The sequence below is a fragment of the Leptonychotes weddellii genome, chromosome 7 (genome assembly GCF_054177405.1).
Source record: "Leptonychotes weddellii isolate Sample4059 chromosome 7, ASM5417740v2, whole genome shotgun sequence".
NCBI lineage: Eukaryota > Metazoa > Chordata > Mammalia > Carnivora > Phocidae > Leptonychotes > Leptonychotes weddellii.
This window is the reverse complement of record NC_138375.1, coordinates 95,855,024-95,875,349: the sequence shown is the minus strand read 5'-3', so window position 1 is coordinate 95,875,349 and position 20,326 is coordinate 95,855,024. Positions and strand designations below refer to the sequence as shown.

General features: G+C 43.4%; 1 long non-coding RNA gene across 9 annotated transcripts in view; it reads left to right on the top strand.

Moving 5' to 3' along the window:
- LOC115940666 (uncharacterized) overlaps window positions 1-20,326 on the top strand; it is a 138,215-nt gene that overhangs the window by 16,958 nt on the left and 100,931 nt on the right. For all 9 annotated transcript variants that reach the window (XR_004075397.2, XR_014146746.1, XR_014146744.1 and 6 more), the window contains exon 2: window positions 14,472-14,643. This is a non-coding gene — a long non-coding RNA (uncharacterized LOC115940666). The remainder of the gene's footprint in view (window positions 1-14,471; window positions 14,644-20,326) is intronic.

Genomic DNA, 20,326 nt, shown 5'->3' with positions numbered 1-20,326 from the left:
GAGCAGTAGAAAGGGAGGGACCAAGGGAGTGAAACAGGGAAGGAGAGAAAGCCAGTGTGCAAGGATGCTTGCGGAGTGGGCCAGTGTGACAGCCACTGGTGCTCAGTTCACTGGGATTTCTAAGGACCTTGATGAAAAGTGAGTCAGAACGTCCTGCACAGGGGATGAAAGGGCAACTTTATCCTTGGGTAGCCCGAGAGTGTTCACCTCCCCTGTATTTCTTCCATTTGGCCCATGCGTGTGTCTAGTTGGTTTCTGTGGGTTTCCATTCTTGGCATCAGAGAAGGCCTGGGCCAAGCAGCATGGGCCGAGGAGAGGGGCAGTCAGATCACGCCTGTGTGCAGCTGGTTGACGTGGGGTTGACGCTAGTAGCTGCAGCAGTGGCTGGAGGAAGAGACGGAGCTGAGGCCGTGGGGACGGATGTTGGGTCCAAACAGCAGTAGTGGACGAGTGGCTAATTCTGTGGAAGTTTGGCTGGCAGGGAGAAGAGCTTAGTGACCAGGGAAACGGAAGAAGGGAGGGTTGAGCTGAGCATTCCAGGACTCCTGGGTACCCTGCAGCTGGAGGGGGCTGGGAGTGGGCACTCCAGGTAGAGGATGCAGCATGGGCACAGGCCCAGAGGCACGGAACATGCTACATCCGGAGAACTTGAAGTCAATTGATATGGCTGCGTTATGAAGCCTGGGGGTGAGAGGTGGATGTGGCTGGAGAGATAGGCAGGGGTAGATCAAGAAGCTGACTTGGGAGTTGTATTACTTTGCTTGGTTGGCCACCACAAAATACCACAAATTGGGTGGTTTGAACAACAGAAATTTATTGTCTCTGAGTCCTGGGGGTCAAAGTCCAAGATGGAGGGGTTGGCAGGGTTGGCTCCTTCTGAGGGATTTGAGGGAGAATCTGTTCCCGGCCTGTCCTCTAACTTCTGGTGGTTTGCTGCAGTGTCTGGCATTCTTTGTCTTGTCGAACCATCACCCCGATCTCTGCCTCTATCTTCACACGGTGTCTCCTGTTTGCGCGCCTGTCGTCAGGTGTCCCCTTTCTATAAAGATACCCATCATACTGAATTAGCACCCACCCTAATGATCTCATTTTAACTGGATTATCTCTCAAAAGATCTTATCTCAAAAATGAGGTTATATTCTGAGGTCCTGGGGGGTTTAGACTTCAACATCTGAAGTTGGGGGAGGGGCACAAATCAGTCCATAACAGGAGGGAAATCAGATAACGTGTTGGGAGTCAGAAGTTGAACTGAGCAGGCTCTCCTGGGCTCTGCTGAGCTATCCTTGCTTCCCATCTCCCCACACTGTGCCATGGAACCCAGGGGCTGAGTGCTACTTCTGTGCTTGGACTTGTTCCCCCCTCCCCCAACTCTCTGTGGCATTCAGCATGGCACAGCAGTTACATGGGGCTGGATATTTGAACAAAGTGTTTAGGAAATATCTTTAAACATCTGAATTTGCAACATCTTTCCCAGGCTAGATCACTTTGGTTCAAATTTTATCCCTTGGAGTTGTCATAACCCTTTCACTAGAGCTTGTGTGTGTGTGTTGTTAAAGAAGGTTGGTGTCAATGAGCTTGGGCTCATTGGGTAGGAACTGAGGAGATACTGGAGAGTTTTCAGGCAAGAGTGGCATGATGAGTGTTTTTGAGGGATCATTCTGAAAGCAGGTTGAAGAAGGGATTTGAAGAAGTCAACACTGGAGGCAGGAGGCCCAGGCAGATGTCTCATGCAGTGATTCAGATGAGAAACAATCAGAGCATAGACTAAGGCATGGGTGCGTGGTAGAGTCCTTGGGAGCTTTCAAAATATCCGTGTTCAAAAAAAACAAAAACAAAATATCCGTGTTCAAACCCCACCTCAGACCAACTAAACCGCAGTCTTTGGAAGCAGAACTCAGACACTGGCTCAGTTTTATTAATGCTCTCTCGGTGATTCCAGTGTGAGGTCAAGGCTGTGAACCACTGACTTAAGGCAAGACCATGGGGAAGGTTTGGAGCAAATAGATAGAGGTTAAGGAAGTAGAACCACGGGTTTTGGCAATCCAGTGAAAGACTGACAGGGAGGACAAATAGGGAGGGTGGGTCCGGTGTTCTTGCTTCACTGGGCATTACAATAGCTACTAGATATACATTATACATTTCTAAAGAATTAGAGCATTCTGAGGTATACTAATACCAAAATTATAGTTCAGCACTGCACTAGATGTCCATGTAGAAGGAAGGGTTGGGACATAAACGACTGCCATCTCCATTGTCCCGTGGTGCATTTCACGTCCCTTCTGTCCTGTTCGGAAACCTTCAGGGACCCACCCATGTTTATATAGTAAATTCCACATTCCTTGCCTGGAAATCAAGACATGATGCTTCCACCCAACCCTTAAATAAATCCATTTCTCAAACTATTTTCTGTGGGTTTTACAAGACTGTACTATAAATTAGTATCTGTATTGGGTATGTGATATGCATCAGCCACTGAGGCATTTATTTTATTTTTTGTTATTTTATTTTATTTTATTTTTTTATTTTTTATTTTATTTTTTTAAAGATTTTATTTATTTATTTGACAGAGAGAGAGACAGAGAGAGAGGGAACACAAGCAGGGGGAGTGGGAGAGGGAGAAGCAGGCTCCCCACAGAGTGGGGAGCCCTATGTGGGATTCGATCCCAGGACCCTGGGATCGTGACCTGAGCCGAAGGCAGTCGCCTAACCGACTGAGCCACCCAGGTGCCCTATTTTTTGTTATTTTAAAGATTTTATTTATTTATTTGAGAGAGAGAGCACAAGTGGGGGGAGGGGCAGAGGGAAAGGGAGATGCAGGCTCCCCACTGAGCAGGGAGCCCGATGTGGGACTTGATCCCAGGACCCTGAGATCATGACCTGAGCCGAAGGCGGACGCTTAACCGACGGAGCCACCCAGACACCCCAGGCACTGTCTGAGGCATTTAAAACTATATTCTTCCTAATTCTCCTAACAGCATGGTATGGTTGTCTTTATCATCTATCTTACATGTGACAACACTAGGCTCAGTAATGTTATGCAGTCCCCCTAAGTTCGCCCAGTTAGTAAATAGCAGAACTGGGATTTGAACCCAGGACTATAGGTCATCACATTATTCCTACCACACCACACTATCCCCTTCACTATGAGTGTTTCAGCTTCTGCCATTTTGCACATGCTGTTACTTCTTTATGAAGTGGCCTTCCTCCAGTGGTGTGCTGGTGAATGTTTCATAACTGGCTTTCTCACTCTAGTTCTGCTGTGAGTATTGGTTGACATATTTTTTTTTACATAAATAAGTGTTTTAGGACATTACTGTTCATCAATGGCTTGAGGGACTTTGCTGAATCACATAACAATTTTCAAGTGCTAGAAGATTTCTTCAAGTTTTTGGTGCCAACTACCAACATGATTTTTTTTAAGATTTTATTTTTAAGTAATCGCTACACCCAGCACAGGGCTCAAATTCACAACCCCAAGGCCTAGAGTTGCTTGCTCTTCCAACTGAGCCAGCCAGGAGCCCCCCCAATATGATATATTTTAAAGTTGAATCTGCATTATTAAGATTTTTCCATTACTTTCTTAAGTCTAAACAACCAAAAAAGCAATAGATCAAGCCCTGATTCATAATATGGGCAGATTTCTGCACTGTAAATGCTCCCAGCATGGAAGAAATTTGGAAGAGCTGTGCAGTAGCACATTATATAATATATATATTATGTGTATAATATATATTAATGCTGTGTATTATTATATGGTATGTCAACCATATAGATACCATAGATGTAAATATCCTGAAGAGCATAGATTACAGTAAAAGGCAGTAAAATAATGAAGAAGCAATGAGTTCTGAGTGTTTATTTAGATAATGTTCAATTATATATTAATTCTATATTATCTATTATAATATTAAGTAATATATTATAAATATAAATTAATCTAAAGGGTGTACTTTATTTAAGGTTTTATAATTTAATTTTTAGTAATGGCTGCATTTAACAAATGGCTGCATTTAACAATATTCCTGAAAAAGGTAACCACCAGATCTCACAAGACGGTGTCAGCTGGCTCCCACACACCCCCGCTTTTCTTCTTCCTCTCCACTGACCCAGATTCAACCCAGTCTGCAAGATCCGGCCAAAACTCCAGCTTGCTACAAAACCTTCCAAGTACCCCATCAGGTCTTCCTGCCTGTAGATCCTTCAGTCCTTTTAGTGGATACCAGTCCTTAACAGCTATGTGATTCGATTGTTTAATTCCATCTTTTATTTTTAGTAGGTCTGTTTCATCAACAATCTGGTCAACTCTTTGAGGGTGGGGATCTTGCTTAGTACCTTTGTAGTTTCTAACAGGACTTAGCATCATCTTTGCACATGAAGTACTTGATATTATGCTGTTGGTTTAGTTGCTTTTTGGATAAATTAGCTAGATGCAGTTGTATCATGCCCATTCGTCCCCATCTCCTAAAGATGAGCACAAAAATACCCGTCTGGTTCCAGGCAAATGAGTATTGATTGTGTTTGCTTAGCTCACCCGCCCCTGACTTTGGGGGCTGCAAAACTCACTTAGCGTGACCTTGGTACACACTGTTCACATCTTCAGACTCTCTTTCTTTCTTTTTTTCTTAAATTTAATTTATTTATTTGACAGAGAGAGACACAGTGAGAGAGGGAACACAAGCAGGGGGAGTGGGAGAGGGAGAAGCAGGCTCCCCGCTGAGCAGGGAGCCCGATGCAGGACTTGATCCCAGGACCCCAAGATCGTGACCTGAGGCGAAGGCTGACGCTTAACGACTGAGCCACACAGGCGCCCCCAGACTATCTTTCTTTGAAAAGATCATCCTTTGGCCCTCAGAGTCCTTGGCAGCCCACATCCAAGCATCATTATTGTATGCCATTACTTGCCTCCCCTGAGCCACCTCATCCCTTTCTTATGCGGGAGTTCTATCTACCTGTTGAATTTTGAATGAAAGCCCAATGAACAGAAGCTCTGTGCTGAATTCTATATTTTGTTCCTTGCTGGGCTTCCATGAATATAAAACACCAACACAAAGGGGAGAGTCAGCAGGTAGAGATCAACACCATCCATATTTAATGGGAAGGGAGCCTGACCTCATAGATGGGAAAAACCACGGTAGAAGAAGGCCAAGTTAGGTAACTTGCCCATGCTTACAGAGAGAGCTTCTGGCAAAAAAAGGAATATATATCTTATAACAAATTTTCCTGATTTGTAGTACCATCATTTTAATTCCTAAGGAGAAAAAAAAACCACAAACAAGTAAGGGATTAAATGGTGATTGGTAATCAGGAGATTTCCTTCACCTACCATGGGGTACAAAAGTAAGGACATGGAGGGGCGCCTGGGTAGCTCAGTTGGTCAAGCGGCTGCCTTCGGCTCAGGTCATGATCCCAGGGTCCTGGGATCGAGCCCTGCATCGGACTCCCTGCTCGGCGGAGCGCCTGCTTCTCCCTCTCCCTCTGTCTGCCCTCTACCTACTTATGCTCTCTCTCTCTCTCTCTCTCTCTGTTAAATAAATAAATAAAAAATCTTAAAAAAAAAAAAAAAAGAGTAGGGACATGGACCCACATCCTTCACCAAGAACCTAAGCTCTGTGTGACTGGGCTGGCCCACTGCCCACCAGTCTCTTTCTTTAGGGGAAGACACTGGAACACTCACAGTCCCTACCCTCTACCAGAAAGTCAAGGATCCAGAGACTCCTGGAGCGAGAAGCACAGCGGTCTCCCTGTCACTGGGTGTGTGGCTCCCGATGTGGGACCCATGGTGGCTCTTGGCAAGGCTGTCCCAGGGAAAGCATCTCAGCAGTTTCTCCCCTGGCCCTCGGTGGTTTTCGCCTTCTTTCTGAGGCAGCTCTTCTGGTGGCAGCCTGACCAGTAGCGGTAGCTTCAGTTACAGCACCTGCAGCTCTCAGTAGCTGTGGCTCCCAGAATCCCCTTCAGGGTTCCTGGGATCTCTGTTCTGTCTCCGGACTCTCCAACAGTTGCCACGTCTCTCTGCAGCTGGACAGACACCACCGCTTTTCTGCGTCCAATATACAAATTAATACATTCTTGTAATACCTACATCAACAGACATAAAACACGGAGTCTCATGGGGCGCCTGAGTGGTTCAGTCAGTTAAGGGTCCGACTCTTGGTTTCGTCTCAGGTCATGATCTCAGGGTCATGATCAGTGCAGAGTCTGCTTGAGATTCTCTCTCTCCCTCTGCCCGTCCCTACCTCCCATTAAATAAATAAATTAATAAATAAATAAACATTTAAATAAAAACATGGAGTCTCACCATTGTGCCCTGTTCCTATTTACACATACTTCTTTTGCACTGGACATACAAGCATCAATGAATATCCAGAAAGATCTAGGAAGTTCCCAACCTACACTCAGTGGGACTATAGTTTGCATTCTTATTCTCACTGCTGCTTCCTCATTTAAATAGTTTTCCAGTTATTCCTTCATTCAACCACCCACTCAATATTTATTGAGCACCGACTATGTGCTGGGGACCACACCCTGGAGAATTAGACCTAGTGCTCCTATTCAAGGTGCTCCTAGTCTAATAACAATTGTTATTATAACAACATCAATAATCAAAAATACTTATAAGATGTTTAGTATGTGCCGTTCCTCAATATCATTAGGTAAATACTCGTTCTTCCCCTCTTTCAAGTGAGAAACCAAGGCACAGAGAGGTACGGCTGCCCATGTTCGCGCAGCGAAGTCAGGTAAGTAGGCAGTCTGTGTTTCGTGTCCTAGCGCAGTGAGGCAGGGAGGCCCCTTGCAGAGAGTATACTCGTGAGTCAGGTGTGTTTCAACCCTAACCTGGTTATACACTCCCACCCCCACCCCCACCTCATTCTCGGATTTTCCAGAAGTAACACCATTTAAAAAAAAAAATAATTGTTTTTTAAGGAAAACTAACAGGAAAGCAGTAACCATAAAACGAGAAAGTAGCCCTCTAAAATGGGAAAAGCGTCCAGCTTTAGGATTGACGTAACCTTTACGTGTGTTTCCAGCTCTTCTGAACTCAACCCTATTTCTGGAGAAAGGGTCTGCACAGTGTTGAATTAGAAAGAGTCAGAAAGATCTGTGATTGCTAAGAAGCTGTCCGGGAACATAGTCCAGGTAGAAAAGAGCAGGCTCACGGAGCCCATCTCCTTGCATCTGGGGGAAGGCTTTCCGCGGAGCACCTTGAACAGGCGCACTAGGTCTGGAAGTCGGTGCTGCTCCGACTCCGGGGTACCTGGGGTATCTGCAGGGTCGTGCCCCCCGCCCCCCTGCCCCGCCGCGGGCCGCCCCCCCCGCCCCAGTAATTGATCAGCTCTCTGAATGTGAAGCGATGCCAGATCTCCTTGTGCCAATCTCTCAGGAACTGAGAGAGGCCATTTGAACGTAAATCAGATGACCAACAGTTTGAGAGGCTTCATCAGTACACACTGTGGTGATAGCCACGTGATGCCACAGCCCTCATCAGCTCTGTCAACTCAGAGAAGAAAAGAAAAAGTCAGTACAGTGCAAATCCTCCCCCCCCGCACCCCCCCAAGGTGTCATGAGATCAAAAGTAGTCCTTAGATTGACCTGTGCAGCCGGTTGTTTGCTGTCCTGTAGTGATGACAGCCCGTGGTTTGTTTCTGGCTTTTGGGTGATCATCTGCTTTGGTGATCAGCTGAGAACTCTTGCTGAGAACTGAATCCTCCTGGTGGTATTTTTCCACACCCAGCTGGGGCATGACAGAAGTTTTTCCTGTCAGCAAGAACAGAAGATGATGCCAAAGGGAAGGAGCTTAATGAGCTCTTGGCAGTGAGTCTACGCTTATTTCTAGAAGAAAGGGCTTAGGTTCCAGTGTGGTTTTGCAAAGCAGTAATTCTTTGTTGGCTTCTTCATAGCCGTACTTTTCCTAACTATGGGGAAATGGTGACAGTAAATCTCTTTAAGTAATACAGGGCATTTAATGAAAATTTTTTGTTTGAGGCTAAGAGATTTGGGGGGCTTTGCCAATTATTTTTTTTGCCTTCATTTCTTCATTCTTCTTCATTTCTCTCTTTCCCTTTGTCTCTCTCTCTTCCTTCTGGGACTCCTATGGTGCATCTGTTGGTATGATTGATGGTGTCCAACAGACTTTTTTTTTTCATTTTTCTTCATTCTTTTTCCTTTTATTTTCTCAGACTATGTAATCTCAATTGATCTATCTTTAAGTAGTAAAATTTTATTTTATTTTTAAAGATTTTATTTATTTATATGACAGAGACAGCAAGAGAGGGAACACAAGCAGGGGGAGTGGGAGAGGGAGAAAACGGCTTCCCAGTGAGCAGGGAGCCTGATGCAGGGCTCGATCCCAGGACCCTGGGATCATGGCCTGAGCTGAAGGCAGACGCTTAATGACTGAGCCACCCAGGCGCCCCTATATAGTAAAATTTTAATTCCAGTTATTGTACTTTTCAGTTCCAGGATTTCTGTTTGGTTCCTTTTAATAATTTCTCTCTTTATTGATATTCTCCTTTTGGTCAGACACTGTCCTTGTGATATCCTTTAGCTCTTTGAACACATTTAACGTAGCTGACTCAAAATCTTTTTCTAGTAACTCCTGTGTCTGGGCTGCCTCAGAGACAGTTTCTGTTGAGTGTTTTTCTTTCCCCCTGTGTATGGACCACATTTTCTTGTTTCCTTCCATATCTCACAATGTTTAAATGAAAACTGGACAGGTTGAACTTTATAATGTGTGACTTTGGAAATAAGATTCTCCATCTTCCCCAGGGTTTGTTGTTTCTGCTTGTTTTTGTTGTTGGCTTTTTAGGGACTTTTCTGAGCCAGAGTTTAAGTCTATATTTTTGTCATTTTTGACCCCCGAAGTTCCTGTTCTGTTAGCCTCGTGGTCAGGCACTGAGTGGACATAGATTTCCTTCAGTGTTTGGAAATCAAATATCTCCGAGTTTTTGCCCAGGGGCTGCATGTGTGTTGGGGTGCACCTTCAGTCCTCAGCCAGGCAGTTTGTCCCTCTGCTTTAGTCTTCACTTCCTGTGCATGCACAGAGTCAGGATCAGCCAGGAGCGAGGATGGAAGGCCTTCTCAGGTGTTTCCTGAATGTGTGCATGGTCCCGTTTGTGTGTGTGGCTTTCCAGATTACCAGGAATACGTTGGAACTTTTCTTTTTATTTATTTATTTAAATTTTATTATGTTATGTTAATCACCATACATTACATCATTAGTTTTTGATGTAGTGTTCCATGATTCATTGTTTGCATATAACACCCAGTGTTCCATTCAGTACGTGCCCTCTTTAATACCCATCACCGGGCTAACCCATCCCCCCACCCCCACGCTGGAACTTTCAAAGCCCTTATGCCCCAAGGGTAATATTTCCCAGCATTCCTCCATGCTTTTTATTTTTTAAAAATTTTTTGTTTTTTTTTAAAGATTTTATTTATTTATTTGACAGGGAGATAGAGAGCACAAGTAGGCAGAGTGGCAGGCAGAGGGAGAGGGAGAAACAGGCTCCCCCCTGAGCAGGGAGCCCCATGCAGGGCTTGATCCCAGGGTCCTGGGATTATGAACTGAGCCGATGGCAGCTGCTTAACCGACTGAGCCACCCAGGCGCCCCTATTTTTTAAAAATTTTAAAGAAGTTTTTATTTATTTAAATAATCTCTACCTCCAACATGGGGTTCGAACTCATGACCGCAAGATCAAGAGTCGCATGCTCTTCTGACTGAACCAGCCAGGCGCCCCTCCTCTATGCTTTTTAATCTATTGTTCCAGTTGTAAATTGTAAATGTTTTTACAACATTGTAAATGTTTTTGACAAATGCCCCTTGGGTAGTGGTTGTAGTGTTGGGTGTGTTCCAGTTAGGGGAGATAAAATGTGCCCTTTGAGGGGCGCCTGGGTGGCTCAGTCGGTTGGGCGTCTACCTTCGGCTCAGGTCATGGTCTCGAGGTCCTGGGATCGAGCCCCGTGTTGGGCTGCCTGCTCCGCGGGGAGTCTGCTTCTCCCTCTCCCTCTATCCCTCTCCCCTCCGCCCCCACCCGTACTCTCTCAAATAAATGACTAAAATCTTAAAAAAAGGACACAAAACGAAACACATGCCCTTTGAGCAGACCTTCCCTAGAGGCACCGGGTAGATCACCAAGGACAGTTCTCTGCAAATGAGGATGGCTCTGCTCTCTAGTACCAGCTTGGGTACTGGGACTGTGGGCTATGACTTGCAAGGCGGCTGTTACGCCGAGGACAGGCCGTGGGACTTGGGGAAGTGAAAATGCCCCAGGGCTCACTGTGCGTACTGCGATTCAACCCTTTTTGTTGATTGAGTGCCCCCAAAGTTGTAGCCAGCTATTGGTTCATTTCCAGAGTTCTAGAAAAAGTTGATTCTGACATTTTTTGGCCAGTGTTTTAGTTGCTCTCGTGGAGGAGTGCACTCCTGCAGTTTCCTCCTCTGACATTTTCACTGGCCCTGGCTTGCCTGCTTTTCTCACAGGGTTGTTGGATCTTATTCTTGTGTTCTTAGAAGTTCTTTCTTTCTTGGAGATATTATTTTGTGATCTTTTTAAAAAAACTTTTTTATTGTTATGTTAATCACCAATTATTTTGTGATCTTAGCAATAAATCGTTTTGCCCAGTTCATCTTTTGGTATTTTACTTTGTTCATGGTGTTTTGACCGCTATAAAACTTTTTGGTTATTATGTCATCAAATTTATTAACCTTTCTATGGATTTGAGCCATAGCGAGAAAAATTGCCCCTCTCTCTAATTCCAGAGCAATTTACATATGTTTTCTTAAGGTATTTATATAGGTTTCTGTTTTACCTGTAAATCTCTAATCCATTTGGATTTTAATATAGTGTGTAGTGTGAAAAATGGAGCCGATTTTATCTTTTTCATATAGCGAGCCAGTCACACTGTTAGCATGAATTTTTCCTCTCTGACTTGAGATGCTTCCTTTATTGTGTATGAAATTTCCACGTGCAGTTAGGCCTAGGTCTGGATTTTCTATTCTGTTCCACTGGTTTCTCTAGTCATGGGCCAATGGCATACTGTTTTTTAACTTATAGAGGTTTTATTTTATATAAGCCAGTTCCCTGTCCTCCTCACATTGCTTTTCTTTTTTTAGGTTTTCTCCCCCTGGCTATTATTGTTTGTTCTTCTTCCAGATGAACTTTGTAGTACAGTTATTTTGTGCCAGACAAAAATTCCAATGACATTTTATGTTGGAATTGTGTTAAATTTATATATTGCCTTCATGATAACTGATATGCCAAAACGTGCTATATTTCTGTACTTTTCCAAGTCGACTTTTGGGACGTAAAGGAATGCTTTGTAGTTTCCCCCATACAGATTTTTGGCATTTCTTATTAAGTTTGCACTTAACGTGTTTTGATATCATAAATGGGGCATTCTCTCCCATTCTAACTGGTTCTCTTTGTATATATAAAGCCTACTAATTTTGGTGCATTGATTTTATAATCTGCTATTTTATTCTTACATATAATAGCTTTGCAATGGGATCTTTTGGGTTTTCCAAATATAAAATAATATCAGCTGCTGGGATATTATGTTTTGGTGGTTTTAGCAAGGACTGGGAAAGCTCCCTTGTGAGAGAGTTCTGGACATCACTATTTATTAATAAGACCTACACACCAAGGTAACCCTCATACACTTCAATGTTTCTTATGGTGTTACTATGATTGTAGGCCTAAACTAGCCTCCGCCAGAGAGTTTGAAAAGTGACATTATCAGGATCCTTTGTGTCTACAAATACACCTCTATAAACACAACACATACACACACAGTCTGTTTTGTTTTTGAGAAGTAAATGCATGTGCAGAGCCGAAGACGTTCTACCCCATGAGGTTACCAGGTAAATCAGGGCACTGCTGTTGAAAATGACCAGCAACCCCTCACTGTGGTTTGCCAAAACTGGGATAATAATTCCTGACCTTGTGCTGAAGCTCTTTACTTTCTCAGTGCACTTTTGTGCTTCACATTCTTTTTTACTCTAATGTTACTCCCGTGGCGTTACATGGGGTGGTGGCGATCCCATTCCCATTTCCCAGAAAACAGGGCTCCCCGGGCTAGTCAGCTGGCTAAGGGAGGAGCAGGGATTAGAACTCAGATTTTCTCTCTTAATGTCTCTTCTCTCCAGCATACTCAAATGCCTGCAAACCCTTTTGTTGCTATTAAAGCCCATTTCTTACCTTCCCTCCGAGGAATCCGGAACAGCTGCTCAGCATCCCCTATTATACTAGCTCTTCATATGTATGAATCCTGTGATTTTGTTCCCTTCCAGCTTCCCCTTCGGCAGGTTAAATCGCCCCGATTCCGTTCCTCGTAGAGTTTATCTCCCACCTCTTTTGTCAGTTTTAACAAAGAGGTTGTGACTCTTGGGTCCCTGCTCAACAGAGCTCTTCCTCATTATTTTGTAACCTTTATACCTCCTTCCAGGGAGAGTTAAATAAAGCCTGTGGATTTTTGATATGAATGTCTGGCAGGCTCATGCTCACACAGAAAGGTTTCCAGCAAGGCTCGCTGATGAAAGCCTCACTCCTGTGACTGAGTCTCATTCATGGCAGATGAAAAGCTGCAGCTCCTCTTCTCGTTCCAAAACCCACAAATGGGGAGGGTGCCCACATGAAGGTCCAAATTCCAGAGCAAGTACCATTTTGGCAGGAGGAGATAGGTTGTAATGAGAATATTTAGACACTAGGAACCACTGGCTAATTACTTCAGGTGAATAATTCATTTTTTGGAAAGACACTGTTCTTTCGGCTTGTTAATCATGTGTAAAAATTATCCTTGACCTAGAATTTCATTATTGCACCTGAGCCAGCCTGAAAATTAGAGAAATTAAGTAGCATAAAATATAAGTAGTAAAAAGGAGAATAAACCTTGAGAGTTAATAGCTACGCGATGTTCTGGATGTTAAAGCGTGAAACATATCAAACACGCTTCAGTGGTATTTTAAAAATGGCACCAGGTGCTCCTTCTCTTTTGGCATCCCCAGGTTCTCTTCCTAGCCCTTTCCCTCTGCACCCACAAAGAAGGTGCCAGATTTGGATGATAAGAGGGCACGCCATCCATCAACCAGGTTATTTGCTTTTTTTCTTTCTAGGAACAATAGGCGGCTGTCACAGTCCTTCAGGGAGCATTGGTCTAGGAGTCAGAGAAACGTGGTCCTGCCTTACATGAGCACCTTTTCCCTGTTTGTGAACAAAGGCCCTCTGTAGCTGAGCACCTAGCCCTGTCTTGGATTCCCTGGCTATTGTGTGCCTGCACCCTTTAGGGAAATGTAGGAACTCCAGGCTTCTGAAAGGAAGATGATCCTCAAGACTAGTGTCATCCCAGGTCAAATAGCAGGAGGGAGGGGTTTGAGAAAGCCCTTTCTGTGTTCCTCATCTTAGAGTGAAGAACTGAGAGTGATATCGATTCATGATTTGTTTGAAAAGAATTTGGGTAATGGAAGGGGAGAACTTTCCAGAAGGGCGAAATGTGGCAAAGAAGGGGTAAAAGTGTGAATGACGAGGCTAGGTGAAGACCAAGGGTCTACCTCGCCGGGTGTGATGCAGCGTGATTGGGTTTCAGCGGCGTTGTCGGGGGGGCACATTTATCAGAGTGGTGTTTTGGAGGAAGGGTGTGCTGATGGTGTGCAGCATGGTCTGAGGAGCAGCAGTGGGGATGAAGGGAGAGAATGAACCAACATCTGCGATGAAGGGAATTTGCTCTGACTTCCTGTGACAGCAGGAAATGTGGTGTTGTGGAGGAAACTGGTCTGAGCAGTAAAAGGACTACATTTGAATCCTTGTTCTGCTTTTAACCAGCTGGATAATATCAATAAGTGCTTCCCTGAGACTCCAAGTCGGAGTTTCAAACTGGATGTGGCCTGTGCATCAGTTTTCACCTGCAACTGCATCTGCTTTGCGAACTCAGTGCTTTGGTTTCCACAGTCTCCACCACTCCCTATCGCTTCACACTCCCCTCACCAGTCTGGCCCCTCTCTGTGTACAACCTCTGCTACCAGTCCTGTTAAAGTAGCTATATTTATGTTTGCCTAGTTTGCTGTTGCCCACTTTAGGTTACAAGTTCTTAGAGGTGGGAAACTATTGGACTTACTTTCTTCTAGCAGAATGTGAAGGGCAAATTAGTAAGTAAGAGTTAAGAGTTGATGATATTCAAGGATGAACGTAGACCTTCTTTCCTCTTTGCTTCTCTACTCTCTGGGGAAATCTACAGCAGTTAAACAGCCTGATCGGGGAACTGTCCTAAGGTTAGATTCTGTTTTACCTCCACTTACCCTGCTCAATTTGAACCTTTAGAGCCACAGATGCATAAGTACCTGTTTAGAAGGAAACCACTTCTGGCCCCTTTTGTTAATTTAGGACAGTGACTTGGGGGTTATCATAAAGAGAGACTCAATGTCAAAGCAGTGTAGGAGGGGAGCCTAGAATTAATCAGGCTCAACACCTTTGTTTTGCAGAAGAAAGAACGGAGGTCCAGACATGGCAGGGGACTCACTTGGTGCCCCATCTCCACGACTGGAGCCCAGTGTGCTCTCTGTTGAGTTCATGGCTTCTCCGGCTCAGTGTTCACATCATATTTGTAAGAGGCTACATTCTGCTTGGGGCTTGGCTCAAGACATTCATCTAAAGGTAATTACATCTTTTAGATTGAATACCTATATGGAGTTGTTAAAATTGCATTTTCAAAAATGGAGGTAGTGATGTGTTTTTGTAGAAATAAAACCATCTGTAGACAAGGCTTATCTTCCCAGAAGATTTAAGAATCAAGTCCCAGAAACCAGATGATTAAAAAAAAGTAAAGATTAATTTGATTATCATACAATTCCAAGTATTTAAATCCTATTTTGAGATCATCATTTAGTTACAGTAAATGTTTTTTTGCTTCCATTTTCCTTTCTTTATCTTATTTAATATGAATCATTTTATTGTTCTCCAGAGGGTATAACTTTTAAATGAGTTAAAATGTTAGATCACATTTTCCTTTATAACATGAGATTTAATTATATTGCATTTAATTCAGTTAAGTGTTCATTTTCAGACTCAATTTGTAAGTGTTTTTCAAGTTAGTGGAAAGAGTACTTCATTTTCCTCCTCATTCTTTTTTCCTTTACTTTTCCTTCTCTTCTTCCTTCCCCTCTTTCTCCTAAAGTAAATTCTTCAGCATTATCTGCTGCTCCCAGGTTTTCCAAGTTGTGGCAACTTGGAGCTCGGAGCGGCTGTCGAGGTGCTCTTGTCTGGGGGCTCCTGACCTGTGGTTTGCTTACACACGTGGAGCCCTAGGTAGGCTTTTGTGGGGAGCTTTTATGGGGAACCTTGAAATTGTGGGCAAAATTCTGTGTTCCTGTGCATTTCTCTGGAAAGAGGGTCTATAGCTTCATCAAGGAGAAGGTGTCCTTCATCAGAGGTGTCCTTGACCCCAAAGGTTAAGTAAGTGTCATTGATGAGAGAAGCAGTGCCCAGGAAGTGAAAATGACTCCTCCAGGACCACAGAAATGTATAGTGACAGACCAAGGAGCACACTCTAGGTCTGTTGACTCCAAGTACAAGGCTTTTTCTGCTGCATTACGAAAGCAGGCTTAGTTTCAGTTTTAATGGAGTCAGTGTACATTCAGTCTTTACGCCTTCTTTTTTTTTTTTAAAGATATTTATTTAGTTAACAGAGAGAGAGAGAGAGAGCACAAGCAGGGGGAGCAGCAGAGGGAGAGGGAGAAGCAGGCTCCCAGCGGAGCAGGGAGCCCGAGGTGGGGCTCGATCCCAGGACTCCGGGATCATGACCTAAGCTGAAGGCAGTTGCTTAACTGACTGAGCCACCCAGGTGTCCCCCTTTATGTCTTCTTAAATCTGTGTGCCATGGATGGCTAAGGAATTAGAAATAAATTACTAATAAAATCAGAATAATTAAAACGTCTTATCGACCAACCCAAACCAGAATGCTCTCTAAATTTCAAGTGCTCGAATTCCTTTCATATAAAATTTCACCTACTCCCAGTGTGCCGGTATCATATATGTCTGAAGACAAAGCGAATGAGAGGGGGAGTCAGAGAGAAAGAGGCAGGCCGGTGGGTCATGAGTGTTGGAGGTGTGGAGTGGGGGTAAGCCAGGAACGAATAGTAAAAACTTCCAAATAAGCAAGTCAGTTTTCCTCCCTAACTTGTAATGGATGATGGGGACACCCTCCCTTGGGAGGACCCAGGATTTGTTGAAATTTCCAAATTTCAAGTCAAGTAAGCTCATCAGAAGAGAGAATTGCAACACCCCAGCAACTGATGGTGGAGCCATAGGGACAGTGGACATCCCTGCACGAACCACTGTGCACCAAGTACTCTTTCGCGAAGTCCACAGGCACCAGGCGGCTCATCAGTAAAGCTTCATTTTTAGCTTCACGGTCCACATTCATGTAAATTACCATCTTTTCAGGCACAATTATCAACTCCTCCCCAAATGCTCTGATAGTGGCCAGCTCATTGATTGTTAACGACCATGAACGGCTTTTAATTTCTCTGTGAGCGGAGGTGTGGTCTTCAGTGTGCCGGGAAAGGTGCTTTTTCTCCCCAGGGGTGATACAGATGATGGTTTCATCTTTTTTTTCTCATGCTCTTGTATAATAGAATCAAATCATGCCCAGACAGTTTAATCATGCCTCTCATAATGGTGGCTGTAATTCTTTGGGGTCTGTTTTATTAGCAGTATTTAAAAATCTGCAGAAACTCAGATTGCTCAGCTGGCCAAACAGCTTGATGTCTCTTTCCAAACAATTTTTTTTTTTTTTTAATAAAATAAAGGCAAGGAAGGAAGGAAGACAAAGTGAATTGAGTCTATGGCGGAGGGTACTTGGGCAAGGCCGGGTTACTGCCTGCTGCTTGAGAGGGGAGGGAGGGCCAGGGGCCAGAGGAGCTGCACAGGGCTTGCTGTCCCTGAGCCTGGGCCACTGACCGCACACCCTTGAATGAAGTGCTAGTGAGACATCAGGTTGGTTCCAGGGAAGGTGTTGTGGTTAGGTCTGCTCTGGAGCTTTCAAGTCTGGTTTTTTCCCTGCTTTGCTCCTGAGACTGCTTGGACCTCAAGGTTATTGGGACCTCCACGGCTGATGTGTTGTGGGGGAGGGTTTGACTCTGCCGGGCTCCTCAGTCACCCTTTCCCTTTGGCATTTGGAAGTGCAAGTAACGCAGTTGCACTCCTCCCCTGAACTTGCCATCTTTTCTCCGGGCTTTTGGGGGCAAGCAGTGATTTTTGGCAAGACTGAGGTCTCAGCAGGAAACAGAGGCGTGTCTTTGAATTGTCTGCAATTTAGCAACATTTACTAAGCCTCTGGCTATGGCGGCAACCATATGGTGTCGTGTTCTGGAGCATACAGCATTTGGTGGCAGCCTACTGTCCTCAAGGGGGGCATAGGGATGAGTTTTTAATACAACAAGACCATGATTTTGCCTGTGGGAACGACCATCTGCCAGCATCCATTTCTTGGGTGGAAGGAGGGAACAGGATGGAACATAGAGGCAAGCTTAAGCACTTGTATTTCCTTGGCTGGTGGACTTAGGATCTGAGTCTGAAAGTTAGGTGTCACCCTGTGAACTTCCCAACATATGGATGGCCGCTGTGATATATGAGTAAATCTAAGCACCTGATGGCAGAAACTTCTTTTAGTGGCTTCCCGAGATTTTTTTGGCAGAAGCTTCTTTGATGGATTTCCAGAGATTTTTTTGCATCATTGACATCAAAATTAGATGGAAGGGAATCTTGAACAGCTTGGCAGGAATAGTGTGTGTGTGTGTGTGTGCATGTGGTGTGTGTGTGTGTGGTGTGTGTGTGTGTGTGTGGAGAACCTTGGATCTTGATATTGAAAGGATACCCTATAACCTTTCAGGGGCCGTGTTTGGGGGGAAGCCAGTAAATACTTAAAGAGACTTATACTTTATTTCTTACTAAAATATTCACAAATATCCAGTATAATATGACCGTTTACGCCCCCAACCCAAACTAGACAACCTGGTAACAGAATCTGGGGGGGACTGACAATAATCATAAAGCAGATGGGATTTGACTAGGAAAAACTACTCAAGCTTTAGAGTTGTTTCCAAAGCAGACTCTTAAAAAAACGTCAAGAGATATTACATATCCCACCATCCTTCATCCTCTCTCTATATGAACTTAGGTCCTATATAACTTGAAAATGATCAGTTATACTTTTTATGTCGCCCTCTTTGAGGCTGGAAGAGTATGTATTTTTCCCCAGGTGTCTCCTTTCCCAACTTTGTATATCTAGGCAGAGCCTGAAAATCTCAACAATTATCTGAACACGAAGTGTGTGTGTGTGCAAATAAAGCACTAGTTTAGGAGCAGAGACAGGAAGTGCATTTTGGGAATTCCAGTCTCTCGTGTACTCCATTGGCTCAGGTATGAGAGAACAAGGAAGAAGAGGTATGAAGTAGATACCCGCGCAACAAATCAGTGATCATTAGATGAAAACCCATACAAAACCAAGAATTAGCCTGGGAGCTTGGCATATCACACTGTCCATTAACAAACTCTAAGGCTAGATAGATGTTTCACTCAAGGAAGAGAGAACAATGACATGGAGCACATGAAAAAAAATTGTGTGGAGCCAAGGAAAGGATATATGACCTGGACAACTCGGAGGAAGGGCATACCGTTAAGAATCATCTCCCACAGGGGCGCCTGGGTGGCTCAGTTGGTTAAGCGACTGCCTTCGGCTCAGGTCATGATCCCAGGGTCCTGGGATCGAGTCCCACATCGGGCTCCCGGCTCAGCGGGGAGCCTGCTTCTCCCTCTGACCCTCTCCTCTCATGCTGTTTCTCTCTCGCTCGCTCTCTAATAAATAAATAAATAAATAAAATCTTTAAAAAAAAAAAAAAGAATCATCTCCCACAGAACTCGGAAGAAAATTCCATAAGGCTTCTTGACATTCCTGAAATAGTTCAAGAGGACTTGACCTCTATGAATCAGGAGAGCAAGCCAGAAGTGAAAAAGAGCTGCAGGGAAAAGGCAGCTGAGTAAGATGAAAAGGCAGCTCGATGAGTCGAGAGAGGATTGCTCACAGCTGGGATGCCTTTGCAGCATTCACAATTACAGTGAAGGCAGCAAAAGCAGGATTGAGGTGAAAAAAAAAAGCTGATTTAAAGTGTCCCACAGTCTTTTTCTAAAGGGAATATATAATATGAAATTAACAGTAATCTGGATTTTTAAAGTCCATATGATATTAATAAAAAGACCTGAAAGAATGGAAGAAGGAATGTGCAATGTGCTTCATTTCTTATCTCAAATAGAGGCAACTGAAAAAAATACAGTATTCTCTTGGTTCTGACAGAGAAATATAGGCGAAAGAATTATTTACAGAGGTATTAGATTATTTAGTGCAATAAAAAACAAACTAATTTCCGGAACTCCAGAGCATGTAAATCAAAACCATTTGAACATAGAATGGAAAAGAAGAATCAAGATAGTAAAAGACGTAAAACTAAATCAGCACCAAGAAAGCATAGAATACTGTGATAAAAATAAGAACAACCAGCTCAGTTGCAATGATAAATATAAATGGGATAAAATATCCTCATTAAAAGAAGTAGAGTTTCGTACCTAGTCAGAAAACAGAATCCAACCTTATGCTATCGAAAAACAGTAGACCTAAAACAAAGTGAAGCAAATGTTTAAATGTAAAAGGATGTGTAGAGATATCAGATAATTGAACAAATTAAAAGCAGGTGATCTTGTAAATATAATAGGATAGAATTTAAGGAGCCAATTAAATGAGACTAAATAAGATTATGGGGCCTTTTATGTTAATAAAACAAATTATTGTCAAAAATATATAACTGTCATGAACTCTTATGAACCAAATAATATTGCTTCAAAATATGCAAAGCAAATTATGTTATAAATAATGTAGAAAGATAATCTAAACAGCATCACTAACAGGGGTTACTCTGATATATATATATATATATATATTCTTTTCAAGTAACCATAGTATTATTAAAATCATCTAAAATAAATCTTAAAGGAAGTACATTTTAAAAAGACTAAAAATTAATAAAACAGAAACTCCAACCAGTAACAGACATTATAAAACACTTTCCCAAATATCTTTGAGGCCAGGTGGAAATAAAAAGTGTGAGTAAATATAGAATAAATAAGCATTGTCTCAGAGTCTCATTTTTTCTTTTTTTTTTTTAAAGATTTTATTTATTTATTTGAGAGAGAGGATGAGAGGAGAGAGAGAGCACATGAGAGGGGGGAGGGTCAGAGGGAGAAGCAGACTCCCTGCTGAGCAGGGAGCCCGATGCGGGACTCGATC